Here is a 21451-nt window from a genome sequence, read left to right on the forward strand (position 1 = left end):
TTTGTGAGGTTAGTGTCTGTGAAATATGACTACGGAAAGAACAACGGTGAAGTGCTTCAAAATTAGGCACTAGCGTTTTAAAGAATAAAATGCAGGGTGACCGGAAAAAGGAAAGAAAAAGAAACCGATTTGTAATTAATGATAAACAACAGGATTTTATGGCGTGTCTCGACAAGACCCAGAGGTGACTATGTGGGTGTTAATTAGTGCGGTCTAGGGGAAAGAGACGTGAGTTATAGCACGAACATATCACGCAAATGAGTGAATATAGCGGTGGATATAACGAAATGAGCAACGAACAGTCATGCGGAGCAAATGAAAATACTAATGAAAGCAGATGGAACTAGAAATTCGGTCACTTACCGACCAAAGGTGCTGGGGTTAAACCGACGAAATTCTAGCGGTAAGGTCCGGTCCGTGTCTACGGAAACCCGGAAGACGCTGAGCATGCGTACATGCTCCTTAATGTGAGTGAAAAAGTGTGTTCATAGAAAGCGGACTAAGTGTTAACGGAGTTACTGTGGAAAGTTAATGGAACACGAAGGTGAAGGACTGTGGGGGGGGGTGGTTAAGAACAAAAACTGTCCCTGAGTGAAAAACAAGAAAACATTACAGATGGTAAGGGTAACAAGTACCAATTCACAATATAATATAAATGTAAAACATCTAAGGGGATGGTAGTATGAAAAAAGAAGATAGAAAAAAGATGCCAATGTGAGAACGAGAGGAATGGAAAGTAAAGAAAAAATACAGATAAGGAGTAAACAGATGAAGCAAGTAAACGCCAGTGGAATAAGAATAAGATCAAATTACTGAAGGGGTGAGTAGACATAAGAGAGATCAAACAGATACAAGGCAAATTATTATAAGTGACAACTATATTCCAATCTGTCAGTGAGTCCTTTCGGGTGCAAGGACTGAAGGCGGTATATCCAATATAGTTCACGTTGGAGCAGGTTTTTGTTATTGTCTCTGTGAATGTATTTATCCACTACTTCAAGGACTAGGAAACGTATTTGACTTGGGTTATGAGAATGTTGGACAAAGTGAGCAGCTACACAGGACTTCAAGTTCTTCGTGCGAATGTTACTGCGGTGTTCGGTCAGTCTTGTTTTGATTTTACGTTCTGTTTTTCCCACATATGGGAGGCCACAAGGGCACCTTAACATGTATATAACATTCATGGAATCGCAGGTGGCATTGACTCGAAGGGGTATAGGTGTTCCTTGAGTGGGGTGAGATAGTGAGTTACCTGGAATGATGCTACTGCAATGTCCACAGTTGTGGCATGGTAGCGTGCCTTTGAAAGTCTTGTTATCAATGGTTGGTGATTGCTTCAATATAGATTGTATGTTTTTTGAACCTTGGTGAGCGAAGATGGGTGGTTTGTCGAACACTTTGTTGAAGTCTGTGTCTAATTGAAGTAACGGCCAGTGCTTGCGAATAGAATCTTTGATTTTTGTGGATTGCGTTCAAAATTTAGATACAAAAACAGAACGTGTGTCTTTGTCTGGAGACTTCTCTCTGAGTTTTAGGAGGTCTTGTCTTTGTCTGTCTAACACTCTGTCTTCTGCAGCTTGAGTAAGTTCTCTGGGGTAACCTCGTTGGTGACATTTCTTGATAATAGTTATACTGTCCTGGGCATACAGGTCAGTTGTAGATGCAATCCTTTTGGCACGGAGAAGTTGTGAATATGGTAAATGGCGTTTTAGACTTGGTTGGTGGAAGCTGCGATAATGAAGATAATTGTTGCGGTCGGTGGCCTTAGTATATATTGATGTGACAAATTGGTTATTGGATAATGAAATTTGTACATCCAGAAAAGGTATGGTTGTTGTATTGAAACTGTGTGTGAATTGGATGCGGTCATTTACGCGATTAAGAGAATCAATGGCGTTGGTTAGCTGAATTTCATTACCTTTCCAAACGAGGAAAATGTCATCAATATATCGATAGTAGGCGCATAAAAATGGTTGCCAATATGGATGGTTCAAAATATGCTGTTTCTCAAATAAGTACAGGAATAGATTCGCGTATGCTGGAGCAGCACAATTGCCCATGGCGACTCCAGATAGCTGAAGATAATGTTTGTTTTTGGGAGATTTGAAGTAACTGTGATGGAGCGTGAATTGCATTAATTCAAGGATAAAGATCTGCAAGTTTGTGGGTTTGTCAGTCTGTACCAAGGCAGATTCCAAGGCTTCTAATCCCAAATTATGGGGAATTGATGTATACAGAGAATTTACATCTATGGTGCATAAGATGATGGATTGATCTGAAGGAAGAGTGATGTTGTGAAGCTTAATCCAGAAATCCGTGGTGTCTTGGATGAATGTCAACATACTTTTAACACAAGCTTGTAAATGTTTATCAATGTACTTTCCAGTAGGTTCGTGGATGGAGTCACAGGTACTGACGATGGGTCTGAAAGGTGGCTTAGTGGCGTGTTTATAAATTTTTGGCACTAAGTAAATGTATGGTACCTGAGGATGTTCTTTTATGAGGTATCTTTTGTCTCTTTCTGTGATCGTGTTGGTGGAAACAGCAGAATTGACAGTGGTAACCAGTATTTCTTTGAAGTTGTTGGTTGGATCAGAATTCAAGCGCATGTAAAGATCAAGGTTATTAAGATGAGCATCTAAGTTTTGAGTATAGTAGCTAGTGTCTAAGGCTACAAGCGCCCCTCCTTTATCCGCTTTACAGATTTTTAAGTCAATGTTTGAGGAAAGTTGTCGCAACGCTTGATATTCACAAGTAGACAGATTGGAACAATGTTTTTTGGGAGTTCTGAAAATTGTATGTAAATCCTGTTGAACAGCTATTTAAAACGTATCCAAAACTTTGTGGCTGATGGGTGGTATGAAAGTACTTTTCGGTCTTAAATCCATGAGTGTCCCTGGTTCTTGAGTGTTTTGGGGAGGACAAATGTTGGTAAAAAAATGTCTCAATCGTAAAGTTCTCATGAATTTGTAGAAGGATATGGTGGCATCCAGTTCATTGGTGTGGTGCATGGGTACAAAATTCATGACCTTTTGGAGAACTCGTTGTTGGGTGATAGTTAAAGGAGTCTGTGAGATGTTAATAATTAAATTCTGTGACTCCTGGTCGATTTGGCTGGTGGTGGCAAGTCGGTGGGTCCTGCGGGACCTCCTGGGTCTACGGTTGGAACTTGGCCTGTCTCTAAAAAATATTCTGATGGTGTAGTGGTGTTAAAACTAATTCTTGATTCACTAGATGTTCCCGAGGTTGATGGTTGTTCAAATCTTTTGGGACCAGCTGAGAAAGGTTGTTGTCTGGGTGGTCCTCTGGTAAATCCTTTACGTGACGCGTCTTCTGACGATGATGTATCGCCGTCAGTTGATCTGTTTTTTCTGGGTGCGATTTTGTCTTCTGGCAGCGTAGATTTCAGCCCAGTTATACACTTCACCCAATTTATAATCAACTGTATCTCGTTAAAATTTTCGTAACTTCCTCTCGTTAATTTCTTTCACATATTTATCCAGTTGGTTATTAATTTCTTCAAGAGATGTAGAAAGTTCAAGAAGTAAGACATCTGGCACGGAGATGCAAGGCCCGATATTATGGTGAGGGCAGTAGGCCGGGGTGTGCGTTGGCCGAAAGAATTTCGGAACCATGGGCAAAGTATTGCAACGTGCAGGGAATCACGGAAGGAGAGTGTGAGAAGTTGGCCTGATATGTGATGTCCACTATTCTAGTGGGCACCCTGTATCAGTCCAAACAACCCTTATGGTGATGGTTGTAAAGTCAACCTTATAGACCAGCTATCCTAGTGGTAGCATGGACAAAGCAGTCTTAGGCTAATACTTCAGAGAGCATGTGAGCCAATTGTTTTACCAACAATAATCCCTTGAATACCAAATGAAAGGACAACACACAAGGTATATATCAAATATATATGTATTTATTACTAACACAACCCCTCTGCACTCTTTATGAGGTCAGAGTTCGAGATACAGCACAGGTTACTCAATAAGCATACTATAAGTTGCACAAATACAATTCTGCCCTAGGGGCCTCACGAACCATATACTAAGTAAGTGGTATAAGAGCCACTTCAGGAAAGGTGAGTAGGCCTAGGGCCTAGGAAATCGTTGGGGCTACACTGAATAACCAAAGGTTAGGAAGCAGGAGTCCCACAGGATGCGTGTGCAGTGTCTAAACACACACGCAGGTTACCCTAGACTTTCAATGGGAACGTAAAGTTTACAAAGTAGTTGATTTCGGACACTTCCGGGTGGACTACGTGAAAACCCAGTTAAACTAGGACACTTGGATAGTTGTTACCCACGGGAGCCCCGGAGTACTCGAGTTACCTCACCCAGGGAAGCCGGGTTCATAGGTGTTCTTTCGTGTCGGGTTTCGACGTCGAATCCTATGGGGAGCTGCAAGAAAATGCTGCAGGCAACCAGGAGGAAGATGTCCGGGTGGATCCAAGTGTGGATACGGACTGTCCCGCGAAGGATCTAGGTGTCGGCCATGTTGGTATCTGGATTGGACCCAACAAGCCTTGGCTAAGGCAATCCACGCAGGAAGGGAAGATCGGCTTCTGTTCAGACCAGTAAGGTCCGGGGAGCTTCCCCTTTACAGGAAAGCAGGAGAAAGTCCAGAGCAACCAGCCAAGTGGTGTTGATTCAAAAGGATGTCTTCAGGAGGGCCACTAGCCATTGGGCTAGCAACCGCGAAGATGCATCAAGGAGAAATGCAGGCGCAGGCCCCACACGGCACTCGTGGAGTGTGGAGGGCTGAGCTTCGGTGCACTTACTGCTCGGGGTTGGAGCTTCTCAAACCTCAATGCACAACTTCGAGGATACCTCAGAAGCCGCACAGTTAGCAAAAAGTAGGTACTGCAGGATGTCCAGTCCCACGTCTCTCGTGTCTGCCATGGGTCTCAGCTTTGCTGTGGATGTGGGTTGGAGTCAGAGAAGTCTGGAAGTCCAGAGGCTGCTTCGCTAAGTCTTCGGGTTCCAGTGGGAGCATCGACAAAGCAAACTGGCAAGTCACTGATGGTGCCTGTTTGCACAGGGTGGTCACTCCTTGACCACAAGAGAGATGTCTTCAGTCTTCCAGTCGAAATGGAACATCTAAGGTCCAAGAGTTCATTTCAGAGTTTCTTTCCAGGATAATCTAATGTCTCTAGACACAGCTCCTAGCGTTATACTAATCTAAGGGTCTGGATTATCTGCTAGGTCCCTCCTATGGGTGGAACCTGGGAAGGGGGTGGTTACACCCCTTTCCCTTTGTCCAGTTTCGCACCAGAGCTGAGTCTGGAGTGCCCCAGCAACTGGTTTGAACCGGGCTATGCATGGAGCACCTTGTGTGCCCCAGGCAGTGTCTCATTTCTTTCAACCCACCCTGCCCCAATACACTATAGCCTGTCTGGGGAGGTGCTCGCATCTCCCAAGGCAGGAAACCTATTGTCCAGGCCTCCCCTGCCGGAGTTTCGTCCAGCAGCAGGAGGTCAGACTCCTGTCTGTGGCAGCAGTAGCCATTTTGTGATGCTGAGGCTCTGATAACTTTAACCGGGTAAATCTACAACTACATGTCATCTCCCTCTAGAAGGGTGGAATGCTACCCCCGCTGCCAGAACTGGCAGGGGGGGGTAGTATTCCAAAGCGTATGACACCTTACACGACATGTTTTGATACAGCCAAACCAAAGTTAGCATTAACCGCGAGGATTATAATGCACTTAAGAGTATATGGTATGGCTATATCATAGAACAGCTATAAGGACATGGTTCCGAAAGCTGCAGACAGGCTCAGATCATGCTAGAGCACCATCTCACATAAAACCAAGCACTCTAACCTTCATGATTGTCAAGGCCTGCCATAGGAGCGACTTATAGGTATATATGTGTCTATATATAATGGTAGGTATAGGAATACTATACCTAAGCAAGGGGCGATTCCACGACCTTGCCCCAGCTGAGTGATCAGCCAGTGGTGTCAGTTTGGATGGCCAGCCAGGGGTGGCATAATACATGCTGCAGCCCCTGGTAGGCCTTGGATGCGCCTATGGCCTGGGTACCTATGGTACACTATACAGGGGCTCACAAGGTGACCGAATACCCAATTGGATATGTACCTAAAGTACATGGAGTCCATTTTACAGTGAGAGCAGATAGTCTGGAGCCCTGAATAGCAGGATCCCAGGCCAACTAAGTCAAAAACCAGCTAAACACTAGGCAAAAATGTGGGGTAACCATATAGTCAGATTTCCACCTTCCTACACAGAGGTCTCAGTGTCGGACACTGCTGGTATACTGGGACAATTTGTCCGTCTCTATAAGAAGATGTATGGGAGTAGACGGACGACTAATGAGGAAGAAACAGCACAATATCAGGATGATGTGGCCCTGGTGTGGCTGTCTAAAGGTCAGCAAGACTTTCGGATGCACCCATTGACTGCCGAGGAAATTAAAGATGCTATAACTGCATTGCCTAATGGTAAAGCGGAGGGGACTGATGGGCTTCCCTCTGAATTTTATAAGGAATATGCAGATGAACTACTTCCACATTTAGCGGCCATGTATACGGAGGCGTTCCAACAGTAGCGCCTGCCTGTCTCACTCAGAGAAGCGTTGCTTGTCGCACTACTGAAGCCGGGCAAGCCGCCGGATAGGTGTGTGTCGTATAGGCCGTTATCACTCATGAACACTGTTGTAAAAATACTTGCGAAAGTGTTGGCAACGCGGCTGCGTTTGCTCCTCAATGTAATGGTACTTCCGGATCAATTGGGATTTATTCCCGCGCGCTCCACGGCCCACAATCTGAGAGCACTATTTGCGGTCATGCATCTTTTAAAACCCGACTTGCCGGCAGTTGCGGTTCTTCTCCACGCTGTAAAGTCGTTCGATTCGATTGCGTGGTCGTACATATTTGCTGTCTTACATAGAATGGGGGTGCCGTTTTTCTTCACCAGTTGGATTAAATTACTGTACACCGATCTGGTAGCTCGGGTGCGTATAAATGGGCATGTCTTGGAGGCGTGCACGATCAAGCGTGGCACCAGACAAGGCTGCCCGCTGTCGCCCTTGATATTTGCGCTCGTGCTGGAGCCGCTCGCATGTATACTACGTCAAAGGCATGCCAACTCTGCGCTGCGATTTTATCAAAGACCATTGGCAGTGTCCATGTATGCTGATGACATGGACCTGTACGTGAGGAAACCTGTACAATATCTAGAGCAGGTTATCCGAGAATATGTTCGTTTTGAATGGTACTCGGGGTTAGCTATTAATTGGAGTAAGTCGATAGTATTTCCTCTCACAAAGTGTACTGTGCCTTTTATGTTGAATTATCCCTTGGAGTGGGCTACTGATCCTGTCCGGTATCTCGGTATATGGATACATCAGGACCCGCAAGAGGTCATTAGAGCTAATTATGGTGTGGCGATCTTAAGGCTCGAAGATCAGGTGGCTCGGTGGGTCTGTCTACCGCTGTCTTATGCGGACAGGGTCGCACTGATCAAAATGGTGGTGCTCCCAAAGTTTCAATATTTATTTGTAAATGTACCGATTCCTCTAACACAGCATTTTTTTTAGCACGTTGAGGTCACTGTTTTAAAAAAAAAAAACATTTTAAACAAATTTTTATTGATTTTGCACAAACAACATACAGCCATGCATCGCTGGTATCACCAGCGTCTCGATACTTATCAATATTACATCTAATACACCCCACAATTTCAATGCCCTAACCATCTCACTCCCCCCACCCCCACTACCCCCACCCCCCATGTCAGTGTGCCTTGATTGTCATTCCTACAGCTCATCATAAATCTCCATGAAATAGCGTGCAACTTCTCCCCAGTCTCTAACTGTGACTCCCCAGCCTAGAAGAGGTCCAAAGGCTACCCAGAACAGTGCACGCCACCCATTCCATCTCCCACAGCCCTCGGCATAAGCATTCAAATCCTCGCCTGTTACTGGTTACGCAGTCCTAGCATACCTCTTCCCCGGCCAATGTCCCCGCGCTCCCCGCCCCTGTCGCCTCTTCCTGGCTCGCCTGCGCTCCCACCTCACTTCCCTCAGCGATTTCTGACATTGATTGTAATTCTACCACTAGCGCACTCCATGCCCCAGCTGTTTCTAGCGCTTTATCATTAGCGGTGCGTCTGGCTAATTGTAATCTAAGAGTCCCTTCACTAGCCGCCCATTGCTGAAAACACCCCCGCCACCTCAGGAAGCTGGGGCCCCCCCTAGATTTCCAATGTAGCGTGAGCTCCCTCTTGGCCAGGATTAACCCCAAATCGATAAATTTACTGGTAATCTTCGTAGTTGGGGTGTGTGGAAACCAGAGTAAGAGGCAAGCCCCCATGTCCGTGTCAACGTGGCGTCCTGTAACCTCATTCAAGCAAATCATAACAACAGCCCAGTACGAGCCAAGCCCTGCGCAGGACCAGAACATGTGCCCAAAGTCAGAACCCTCCGAATTACAACGGGGACACGTCGATTGCGCCCCTCCGAAGACCGGTTGGATTTTGGCTGGCGTCCAATACGCCCTATGTAGAGTGAAGTATTGGACCAGTTGAAACCGAGCATTGCGCGTGCCCTTCCAGGCCCGACGCACAAGCTGGGGCCAGGTCGTCTCCGGTATCTGCCGGCCGAGGTCCGCCTCCCAGCGCTCCCGCAACCTATCTAGAGGGGGAGGGCCATCTAGCGCCAGTCTCCTGTATAGACAGGTGATAGCTTTGAAGGTGCCAGCGGCCATCACGATGTACTGGCAGCCCAACAACGTGGGGGGTTTCACCAGACCCATCCTCCAGCGTTTCTGAATCCCAGACACTAGAGCCGCGTGGAGCAAGAAGTCACCCCTCGGCAGATCGAATGCCTCTTGTAGGTCGTGAAACGACAGCAAACACCGTCCCTATACAAGTCTCCTAACATGTGGACCCCACGGTCCTCCCAAGTGGCCAGCCCTGACCAGTCCCCACCATGCGGGAGGGCAGTGCACATGCCCAAGGGGATATCCGGCGCATAAGGAGTATGAAAACCCGCCCGCTTCTGACTACGAAGCCAGCATTGGCGAAGGGTGCGCTCCTCCAAAGTCAGCTGGTCCAACCGAAGTCCCTGCTGGAGCACTATGAAAGACAGGACATGTCGCTGTATAATCCTGCCCTGTGAGCCGTCTGGGCCCCTAAACTCCCGCGCCACAGCCTGCGTGAGCCATTGTAGCTGCGCTGCCAGATAATACCATTCAAAATCCGGCACTGCCAGGCCTCCTTCCTCCCGCGATATAAGCAGAGTGTTTAAAGCTACACGCCTCCTGCCAGAGCCCTATACAAACCCTATCACCATCGACCGCAATGTTCGAAAGAAAGAGAGCGGAATCCACACCGGTGGTGTGCGAAAAAAATTAAGTAAGCGTGGGAGGACCACCATCTTCAGCAGTGCTATTTGTCCGGCCACAGACAACGGAAGAGTGCGCCAAAACCCCATACTGCCTCTGATGCCTCTCAGCGCCCTGCCCACAATTCCCTCATACAGGGACAAGTGGCTATGATAAATGTTAACCCCGAGGTACGGTAGACACTCCGACTCCCAACGTAGTTCCCCAAGCTCCGCGGGCTGGGCATAGCGGGGGGTCAGGGGGAACAAGCAGGTCTTGGACCAGTTAACTCGTTATCCCGACAGTTCGCCAAACTCTCGGAGCAAGGCCCGCGCGCTCCGCACCGAAGTCTCCACATCAGCCAGGTACAACAGGAGGTCGTCAGCATATAGGGAAATATAGTGCTGAACACCGCGGAGTAGCACCCCCTCATAATGCCGCCCCTGTCGAGCCTGTGCCGTCAGAGGTTCAATCGCCAAAGCAAAGAGGAGCGGGGACAGGGAGCAACCCTGTCTGGTGCCTCTTTCCACCGAGCACGCCGCGGACATCGAACGGCCCGTACGGACCCTAGCAGTAGCAGAAGCATACAACAGCTGCGTCCAGCAGACGAAACCGTCCCCCAACCCGAACCGATGGAGCACGCAGAACAGATACGGCCACTCCACACTATCGAACGCCTTTTGGATATCCACCGAGAGCACAGCCGCGCCCGGGAGGCCCTCTCCCTCAACTTCCATGACCCGTATCAAGCGCCGTATGCACGTCGAGGTGTTCCGCGTGGGGATGAAACCCGACTGGTCCGGGTGTTCCAGAGAGCACATATGGGCAGATAACCGCGTGGCCAAGATCCTGCTCAGCACCTTATAGTCCACAGTGAGCATCGAGAGCGGACGGTACGCCGTCCTTGCCGTGGGAAGGCCGCCCTTCTTCAATAACGGCACTATAATCGCCTCCCTCGCCGACGCTGGTAACCTGCCCAGTTCCCATGCCTCTTCATAGACCTGAAGCAGTTGAGGTGCCAGGAGGTCAATGAATGCGGCATAGAACTCCACCGGTAGTCCATCCCCCCCTGGCGTCTTCTTTCTGGCCATGTGTTTAACCGCTGCTCTAATCTCCCCTAGGGTAATAGCAGCACCCAGGGCAATTCCCTGCTCCGAGTCCAACCGCGGCAGCTGAGCCTCATCCAGGAAGGCATCCAAGCCAGCCGGGAGCACAGACAGTCTGCTCCGATAGAGCTCCGAGTAGTAAGCCAGGAACTGACCATTAATTTCCTGTTGGGAATGAACCAGCTCCCCGGCAGGCATTGTCAGTGACAGAATCGGTGTGCCCCCAGAGTGGGGGTTGGCCAGCCACGCCAGCAACGAACCGGCACGATCCCTCTCGGCGTGGGCCCGGACCATGTACTCCCGGTAGTCATGGCAGCGAAGCCTCTCCACTTGGGTGGCTACTCGCTCCCTAGCCGCCAACACTTCCTCCCCATTGCCCCCCTCCGTGTGGCTAGCCTTCTCCACCTGCCGAAGTGAGGTCTCCTCCCGCTCCACATCAGCCAGCAGGGTCCTACGTACCCCCGCCGAGGATGAAAGGCACGCGCCTCGTACCACCACCTTGAAGGCGTCCCATTCGATCGCCCTGGCAGTTGCAGTACCCGTGTTCTCCCGAAAATAGCGCTCAATGCACTCCTGCAACTCCGCGTGAAATATCGGGTCTTCCAGCACCAGTGGATTCAGCTGCCACGTAGGGATCGGCTGCCGCTGTCTGGACCAGAGGACCGTAAGTAAGCAAGGGTTGTGATCCGAGATAGTCCTCGCTAGGTATTCGCTGCTGCGCGCGAGTTCCTGTGCCCCAGATGTACAGAGAATAGTGTTGAGGCGTACGTGGAGATCATGAGGCGCAGAGTAAAACGAATAGTCCCTGTCGACGGGGAAAGCGTCCGCCAGGCGTCCCAGAGGCCCCATTGCTCCTGCCAGTTCCTCCGGGCCTTGGCCACCCTGCGCACCACCGACTGATCCAGTGGTGGATGAGAAAGATCTATTTCCACATCCACCACCGAATTAAAGTCCCCCCCATAACACCGTCCCCACCAACATAGACGCCAACCTCTTCGACAGCGCCGAGAAGAACGCGGCCTGATCAAAATTAGGAACATAAACACTGCAAAGCGTAACATCTCGGCCATCCAGACGCCCTAGTACTGCCACAAACCTCCCATCTGAATCCACCCTCGTCGTCATGGGCTGGAAGGGAACACCCGCTCGAACCCAAATCAACGTTCCTCTAGCATGAGCGGAATAGGTAGTATAGAAGAGTTGCCCCCTCCATCGCCGCTGCAGCGCTTGCCCCTCAGCCAGAGTTAAGTGCGTTTCCTGCAGAAAGGCTACCTGAACCCCCCTGCGCACCAGGTATGCATGCACCTTATGTCTCTTCCTCATGGAGTTGAGCCCCCGCACATTCCATGTAACACATTTCAGTTCCAGTCTAGCCGCCATCTATAGGTCTATAGCGGAGACCAGTTCCTGACAACCCCATCGGCACACTGACAAACCCCTGCAACATGAAACAACCCCAACCAACCCCCAACCCACCCACCCCCAGAACAGGCGCCAAACAGTTGTTACCCATCCAAACTTTTACCCCCGTAATTGGGGGAAACTCTGGAAACCACCAGAGACTCACAAGTTATGTGAGACAGAGGGGGTAGCTCTACACCCGCCGGGCCGGACAACAAGAGACCCACCACCCCGTGATAGGCCGATCCCGACTAAGAGAAGGCTTCTCCCCCCCCCAGCAGCACCCCCGCCCAATTGAATTCACAGTTCCCTAGGGCCCTCGCGTGTGCCGGCAACACCCCGGCAAAACAGGGGAAGGGGCCACACCCAGCGTCCCGGATAACAGGACTCCACCATCCCCGGTAATGTCATCCCCATAGGCTGAGCACACCCTCTTACTGTTCCTCGCTCAGCTTCCTGGATATCACTCGTCCATCAGTCCATCGGCCGTTTGTGGGGTAACCTGTGGCAGCTCCCCAGGGTCCTTCTCCGAGCCCCCATCCGAGCCGCCCAGTTCCGCCTCATCAGAGCCCAATCGGGAGCCCGAGTCCAATACCAGGGCCTCCGTCGCCACTCCAGAAATGATGGACACAGCCTGCAGGGCGGCCTGCCTCTCCAGCTCCGTCTGCGACGCCGATGGGGACCGCCTGTTCTGCTCTCGCTTCCGGTTGCGTCTGTTTCTACGTGGTTTTGGTCGGTCCTCCGTAGCCTCCGTCCATGTACCTGTGCCATCCTTGCCCGCTCTGTACCGTTCCAACCACTGCCAAGCATCGTCCGGTGTGTCGCAGAACATCGCCACTCCATCCACCAGCACCTTCAGGCGCGCCGGGAACAGCAGAGAGTACTGCACCCCCTCGTCGCGGAGAGCCCTCTTGACAGCGACGAAGGAGAAGCGGCTGCGCTGGACCTCCTGGGAGTAGTCGGGAAAAAGAGACACAGATGCATTGTCCACCTTGTACGGGCCAGCTGACCTAGCTTGCCGCAGGATAATGTCCCGGTCTCTGAAATGCAGCAGCCGAGCTATCACTGGCCGGGGGGACGGCCCGGGGCCAGCGGTCGGGCCGGTACCCTGTGAGCCCTCTCCAACGTGTAGAAGTGCGTCAGGCCCTCAGGGACCACCACATCCCGTAACCAGTTTTCAAGGTAGGAGACCATATCACCCCCTTCGACATTTTCGGGCAAACCCACCACTCGGATGTTATTGCGCCTGTTGCGCCCTTCTGCATCAGCCGCCCTTCTTTTCAGTTACTGCACCCTGCGCGCTAGGTCCCCCAGTGTGGCGTACGTCGCTTTCTGGGCCAGTTCTAGCATCTCCAGCGTCAGCTCCGCAGACTTGACTCGGTCAGCGAGCTTGTCGTGGTTCGCCTTCAATAGGCTGAGGCCCGTGGAGACCTGTGCAATGTCCTGGCGCAGCGCTTCTCTCGTGTCCCCTATGGCTTTGAGGATCTGGTCCATCTGTTGCTGTTGCAGTCCTGTGGCCTGGCCGTCCGCCGGGCGCTGGTCGTGGGCTTCAAGGGAGTCCTCAGCCTGATCTGTCGGAGCCGTGCCCGCACCCTTCCGTGGTTTCCCCATGGTGCACCACCCAAACTCGTAATTACGCCAAGCGCCAGGAGTCTGTCCCGTGGTGCATCCCGGGCTGGCGCAGCAGGCCCACAAGCGCTCGGTGCTCAACTGGGAGTCCCACTCTCTAGCCCCCTCGTCCGCTGACGTGGATCGCCAGTGATGCCAGGCCGCCCCGGACCCCTGATGAACGCTGGGAAATCCAGAGGACAGGTCCCACGTCCGGGGGAGCTCCAATGAGACCCCGGGCCCTCGTCCGTGTGCACTGGGGTCCACGACAAGAAGTTCGTGCCAGGGAGACCACCCCCGTTGATGCAGGGCGGCCAGGGGTCTCCTATGTTCCGGGTCCTGTGACGCAGATGCCAATGCGCCACTGCCCGCGTCCACACCGGGCCAGGGACACAGCCCCCGCAGTGCAATATCAGGCCCTCCGAGTGCTCACCGATCCTCAGCCCTCCAGCACAAAAAACCGGGCCCTCAGCAGGCCAAGCGCCGTCCCCCGCTCCTAGCTCCAGGGAGGCTCCACTCCTAGGTCGGGGGCCTCGGGCCCGGTGCTCCGGACAGTCGGCCACAGAGCAAGACAGCACCTCTCAGGGCCTGCTCCGCCGGGTCCGCCGTGGGCGATGGTCCCCTCCGGAGTACACCACACCGCTGTCTGGACGTAGTGACGCCCCAGCTTTCCCCCGCCCGGGTCCTCCGTCCGTGGTTGCCGGCCAGTTGTCGCAATCGGCACGCGGGCACTAGCGTTGGATGCCCGCGTCTACCTCCGCCAGAGGGCCGTTATCCGAGCCATACCGGCTCCCGCACATCCGCGGGGGGTCAGGTCTCTCGGCGGCCCCTTCCAAATCGAGGCCGGGATCCAAAAGCGGCAGTAGGCCCTCGGCAAAATGGCCGGCCGTCGGAGCCCAGGCTCCCCGTCAGCCACCAATTTCAAGGCAGCCGCTGGACCTTTCAGACGCCCAGCCGGCGGCGAGGTGCCCCTCGTCCTCCGGGAACTACGCTGGGCCGGCGGTGCCGCCGGAGGGGGAATCAACCAGGATAAATGCCGAGATCGGCCCGGAGCTCGGGGCTCAGGTGACCATGCTCGGCGGAGTCCAAGCCACGCCCGAGGTCACTGTTAATCATGCTCACGTGGGAGGGCAAGAAACCCCAAATTTGTTGGGGCACTTTGACCAAATCATATGCGATGGGTGGATTCTCGGTACCGAACATGCGCTTGTATTATTTATGTACTCAGGCACAATTTGCATATTACTGGCAAAATGCACTGCCATTTATGCCCCATGTTGCGGTCAAAGCAGGTGCGGTACATCCACTGCCTTTAAATGCGATAATTGTCAATTCATATTCCGTGTTTGAGCGAGGTGTAGTGGATACGGTAAGGTGTATGACTCGGGCTTGGAAGGAGTTGGGACGGCAGGCACGACGTCTGCCGTTGTACGCACCGGCAATGCCTCTATTGCACCACTCTGCGATCTCCGTGACGGGGAGGTTGGCGCTCTTAAGGTCCTGCATACCACTGGGGTGTCTGTCATGGGTGACGCCTTTGCAGGTGAGAGGTTTCTTTCACTGCAGGAGTTTTTGAAGGAGGGGATGAATGAGACAATGGCCACGTTCATATATACTAGGCTTCGCTCTGCACTACGCAGTTTGTACCCCGTCTTCCCGGAAGAGCCTCCCATTTTGGGGGCTTTGTAGTTGCTATATACAGCGCAGAGCAAGGCCAAGTTAATCACACAACTGTATTGTGCATCTCAACTAGATGAGGGAGCGGTGCAAAACAGCTCAAGGGCCAAATGGTATAAATATATACTACAGCCACTGACAGATGAGGAGTGGGAAGAAAGCTGTCGTATGACTGAGAGTTTTGCAGTCAATGGTAATTTTAAACTAATTCATTATAAATACCTTAATCAATTGTATTATACCCCTTCTCAATGGCATAAGTATGGGCTGCGGGAGTCACACTGTTGTAGGAGATGTGGAGCGGACTACGCTGACTTTATACACCTGGCATGGGGCTGCCCGAGAATATCCACATTTTGGGCCGAAGTTTTTTTTGGTGTTTTTTTAATATAATTTTTTATTGTACAATGGAAACAGTTACACAGCTTCTTGCCTACAACCCTGGGTCCGGCAGCATAGACAGTGTAATCTTCAGTTAGTGAACACGGCTGTAATGCCGACATCCCGGGGGACCGGCAGCGAATACGGATGTTATTACTGTAGCATGCATATTTATGAAGAACAATATAGGTATATTTATGAACCTATAGCTACCGTCCCAATCCGTACAAACAATATAAATACCTACCCTCCTCCCCCCCGCCTGCCTTGTCTAATACAAAAAAAGGAAGAAAAAGTAATAGTACCAGATCAACAATAGCTACATGCATGGGTGCCTAGCATGTGTCCTCATGGGCTGTCTAATGATCTGCCATCGCCAATGTGACCCTTCAAGTTCTACGTCGTAGCAACGCTCCCACCACCTCTGCTTCATCTAGATGACCCCAGTCTCGTGTCACCTCCCAGCCTGAATACCTCACTCTGGGCACCCGCCTCGCAGGTCTTCACCCCCCGATCCCAACCAGGCCTCAAGAGGCCCCCAAATGTCTAGCGGTCTGGATCTGCTTGGCATGAACTCCCAATAATTTGTCAATTGGTTTTTACAATAAGTGGCTGCTTTTAGCCACCCCGCTATTGTTGGGGGATGTCGAGCCTTCCAGTGAATGGCCACCTGGCGTTTAGCCAGCAGTAGCAGCATAGCAGTTAGTTTGCGGGTACCCTTTGGAATATCCTTCACGAAGCCCAGAAGTGCCATTAATGGTGTAAGTTGTAGTGGGTTTTCTATGATTCGCCCAGTATGTCTACCCACTTCCTCCCAAAATTGTGCTACTGGCCTGCAGTACCATGCCAGATGAATAAAAGACACATCTTGTGCTCCGCATCTCCAGCATCTAGTATCAGGGTGGATGTCCATGCGATGTAATTGAGCCGGTGTTCGGTACGTGCTGTGTAAAAAGCCTCAATCTATAATTTGGTGAAAGATGCTTCAGTTGTGAACAACAGAAGTGCCACTGCGCATCAGTTATTGAAATGGCGAGTTCACTTTCCCAGTGTGCTTTTGACATGCTGGTGACAATGGGGGACGTTTCTTGTGTAATGTTATAGATGCGTGTTATCAATTTACGAGGGGACGGGTTTGCCAATATATTCTCCAATGCTGGCAAAGTGGGCGGCACCTGAGGGAAGTTGGCCTATCTCGCTTTGCATGGTGCTCTGAGTTGGTAATACAGCAACATATCTGATGCCGATGGCGTCCGCTTTTCGCACAATTTTTGAAGGGTGATAAATGTGTCGTCAGGGTACAAATTGCAGCCTTTCGTCAAAATATGCGCCTGTGCTCTAAGTGTTGTGGCCTTATCCTTCAGCGGAGCCAGAATTGGATTCCCCCCTAGTGGAATGGATGGTGCATATAGCTCACTGTGACCTGCCCTTTTAGCTATATTTCTCCATGCCCATCTTGTGGCTTCTACCGTATCTATCTCCAAGTGTGATCTCTTATAAGACAGGTATACGGTGTTGTGGCCTTATCCTTCAGCGGAGCCAGAAGTGGACTCCCCCCTAGTGGCATGGATGGTGCATATAGCTCACTGTGACCTGCCTTTTTAGCTATATTTCTCCATGCCCATCTTGTGGCTTCTACCGTATCTATCTCCAAGTGTGGTCTCTTATAAGGCAGGTATACTGCCGCGTTGAGCCGTATAGGTGCGACTCTGTCGATTTCTATCGCCACATGGGGCTGAAATGGTGTTGGGTGATGCCAGAAGTGCAGGTATTGTGCCTGCACACTGAATGCGTAGAGCTCGATGTCTGGGACCCCTAAGCCGCCCTGAGCATATGGCAAAGTCAGTAATTTACAGGATACCCTGGGCTGTCTGCCAGCCCAAACCAGTTCTAGGATACACGTGCGGATACGTTTGAAAAAATGAGAGTTCAGTGGCATTGGTATGTTTACAAAAAAATATATGAGTTTAGGCAGGATAACCGTTTTTGTAATAGCTATGCGCCCTGTCAGGGACAGCGGAAGCTGTTTCCAGCGCTTGATCTTGCTATCAATCCAGTCGACAACTTTCCCATAATTGCCTAACCATATTTCTTGGGTGGACCTACTAATCCAAATGCCCAGATAGTGAACCTCGCCCGAAGCCCATCGTATAGGATACTCAGTTTCACATGGGGGAGTGTCATCCGTGAGTGACAGCAATGTGAATTTCGTCCAATTTATTTGTATCCCTGTTAAGCCTCCAAATCTAACCAATTCCCTCATGATTATGTCAAGGTTATCTCTGGGATCAGTTAGATATATGGTCATATCATCGGCATACAAGGAAATAAGAAGACCCCTAGAGGTGAATCCTATGCTACGTTGTGTATGATGTTGACAGAGCCTGGCCGCCAATGGCTCAGTGGCAACTGCAAACAACTGCGGTGACAATGGGCATCCCTGCCTCATCCCTCTCGCAAATACAAATGGCTCTGACACCCTCCCATTTACTCTCACTCTAGCCAAGGGGGTATTATAAATTAACTGCATTTGTTTAATGAACAGCGGACTGAGCCCTATACGGGTCAGCAGGGTAAATAGAAACTTCCATTCCAAAGAGGCGAACGCTTTTGTTGCGTCTAACAATGCTGCCACCGTTTTAACATGTGGAGCTAAATAATGTAGTAGTCCAATTACTGTTCTCAGATTATGGGCGGTAGATCTGCCTGGAATAAACCCAGATTGATCTGGTAACGCAATTTGAGGCAACATAGGTTGTAGCCTGTTGGCCAGGAGATTAGCATAGATCTTTGCGTCCAAATTTATTAGCGACAGTGGCCTATAGGAATCCGGTTTAGTGGGGTCTTTATCTGGCTTTAAGAGAGTGATTATGGTGGCTTCCCTTAGTGTGGGTGGTAAAATACCTGTTTCCATCGCCTCCAGGTAAACTTGTAGGAGACGGGGGCAAGTATATTGGCATATTCTTTATAAAAGGCTGCGGTCAACCCATCCGCTCCCGGGGACTTGTCTGCCAGCATGCTGCTTATCACTTGACGAACATCCTATATCATGATCGGCAGATCCACATATTCATGGGTACCTCTGATGAACCACGCCAGCACAACAGTGTCCAAGTAGTCCGTTATGTCTGATTGGGCCGGATCAACGTGGGAAGTATATAGTGTTTGGTAAAAGTGGGACATTATGTGGAGAATTTTGCCCGGGTTCGTAGCCACCTCTCCATTCTCCTTTTGCAATTCAGTTATGTAGTTTGACCCCCTCAGAGTTCTGAGCAGTCCCGCTAATGTTCTTGCAGCCCGTTCACCATCCCCGTATCGTCTCGCTTGCGTATATTTGTACATATATTTTGTCTCCCTCTCTGCCTCTGTTTGGAAGTCAATCAGTTTGGACCGAAGCTGGGCCATGAAATCTGCGGACTGAGCGACTTGGAGCAATCGCTCGAGCTCTCTGATCTCTCGTCCCAACCTGTGGAGGGTGTTACGTATGTCTCTAAGTACTCCAGTCTTCAGCGCTATACAAGCGCCCCTGGCAACCACTTTAAACGCTTCCCACAGCGTACCGGGTGAATCCACCGACCCCTCATTCAATGTGAAATATTCAATAATCTTTTCCCGTAATTCCTCTCTGAAAACCTGGTCTAACAAAGCTCCGCCTGGAAAGTGCCAGGTGAAAGGTTGCCTATACGGTGGTGGGATTTGTAATTTTATCTGCGTGGGCGCGTGATCAGAGAAGGTGCGCGAGCAGTGTTTTGCCTCCAACACCTAAGTGTGCAGGTCTCTAGAGACCAGCCAGTAGTCCAGTCTGGACCATGCATTACTGTGATGTGTCATGCACGTCCCTTCCTGACCGCCGGATTAAGCATTCTCCAGGTATCTAGGAGATCGAGTTCCTCAATTATGCCAGTAAGCATTGCAGCTGCCCTTGGGTGATGGTCGCATGATGTACCCTGCCTATCCGTAAGTGACAGCACAACATTGATGTCCCCCCACATAATTGCTCTATCACCTAATGTTTGGAGTTTCTGCCATAGATGCTGTAAAAATGCTGGGCCGTCCGTGTTTGGGCCATATGTGTTCACAATCGCCACAGGAGTGTTATATAACAAATCTTGTAATATGATGTACCAACCTTCACTATCTAGTATTTTGTGATGTGTTTTCCATTGTAGCCCTCTGCGAATAAGGATTGCAACCCCCCTCGCAAAATTCAAGTAACCTGCTTCTATCACTTCACCCCATCTATTATGTCTAAGCGTGTTAACAGCTGCAGCCGTTAAGCGAGTCTCCTGAAGCAGGCAGATGTCTACTTCGTGTCTTATGAGGTAGGAGTGTACCAATCTGGCCTTCCTGCGGTCGTTTAGGCCTCTAATATTCCAAGAGAGACATGTAAGTTCCGACACTAGGGCCATCAGTAGTACAGATATATATGGGTCAACGCAATCTCATCGGAAAGCCATGCAAGGGTGAGCGTGAGTACTGTAGAGACAGTGAGCCAGAGAACGGGTCTGTGTTTCGAGATCACCCGGAAAAATGCCCTAGCATGTATCAAACAGATCTGTCGTGTGATTTGTAGTTTTCGACAAGGCAGAACAGGTAAACAACACCCCTCCTTCCCCCCTCCCACACCAACCCCCCAAACATGTTATGACTCTTCCATCCCCCATAACTGCAAACATATGGTCCACAGTAGTGAACCCAAGGGAGTCACCCCAATGGGGTACGCGAGTTCGCCGGAAATCTACCCTGCACTCATGGCAGGGTGGCCGAGATCGCAACACGTCATCACGGTCCCAGGTACCGGTCAATACCAGGCATCCACAGCCGATCGCCTATTCCTGTAAATCAACATGGAGAGCAGCCCTTAGTTCAACTATAGGTAACATCACTGAATAGCATCAAGTTACATCCCCACAGCAATTGCCACATTGCACTTATCTGCATATCCAGCATATGGGCACATGTTCTTCAATCAGCATCTCTCAAGTCGTTCACAGCTTGTGATGTATCGCTCAATATCTGTTTTTTTCTGTTCCTTCGCCATCTGTTTCGCATAATTCAGTGCTGCTTTAGCGTCCGTGAAAAAGGTAGGCTTTCCGTGACCATGGACCCTTAATTTAGCAGGATAGATTAGGGAATATTTGGTCCCGAGTTATTGAAAGATTTTCTTGGCAGGAACGAACTCCCTCTGGGCTGCCTGTACCTGGAGTGTAAAATCCGGGTATAGCGCTATGTTATTTCCTTTGTATTGGATGTCTCCTTTCTCTCTGGCCATCCGTAGAATTGTGTCGCGATCTCTGTAATTCAGGACTCTTGCCAGAATTGGCTGTGCCGGGGCTCCGGGCGAGGGTCGTGTGCCCAACGTGCGGTGTGCCCTCTCAATAAGAAACATGGCTGATAGCCCCGAGCCGAAGAGGTCCGTCATCATCGTTTCTACGTACTTTTCCATATTTTGTATGTCTGTAGTTTCCGCAATTCCTGTAATACGTATGTTATTTCTTCGTGACCTGGCTTCCAAATCTTTATTCTTTTGTTGTACAGCATATAGTACGCCATCCATGGCCCACAGCTTCTTATCCATTTCTGTTTGACCCTCCTCCGTCTCCGTGACTCTTGTTTCCAATACACTTACGCGGCCTTCTTGTCCATGCGTTGTGTAATTCTATCCATCCTCTCAGCCAGTGAGTCAGTCTTAGTGTCTAGGCCTTGTAGACTTGATTTTAGGTCTTCAAACATAGCTCGGATATCTTCTGCTGGTGGAAGGCTCGCAGTTGCCTCATCTGACTGCTCCTGTTGACTGGAGTCACCTTCCGCACCTTTAGCTGTCTTCTTGTCAAAGTTTATTTTCAGTTGACGTGTGTCCGGTTTGCCCATTGTTGCCCGTAGTAACTCCGCCGCCTATTTCACAATGTCGTCAATGCCGCAGGTCAG

At 50.4% G+C, this 21451-nt stretch overlaps 1 protein-coding gene across 1 annotated transcript in view; it reads right to left on the minus strand.

The window, feature by feature from the left end:
* CDKL4 (cyclin dependent kinase like 4) overlaps positions 1-21451 on the minus strand; it is an 843500-nt gene that overhangs the window by 237470 nt on the left and 584579 nt on the right. The window lies entirely within an intron of this gene.

Source organism: Lissotriton helveticus, chromosome 10 (assembly GCF_964261635.1).
Source record: "Lissotriton helveticus chromosome 10, aLisHel1.1, whole genome shotgun sequence".
NCBI lineage: Eukaryota > Metazoa > Chordata > Amphibia > Caudata > Salamandridae > Lissotriton > Lissotriton helveticus.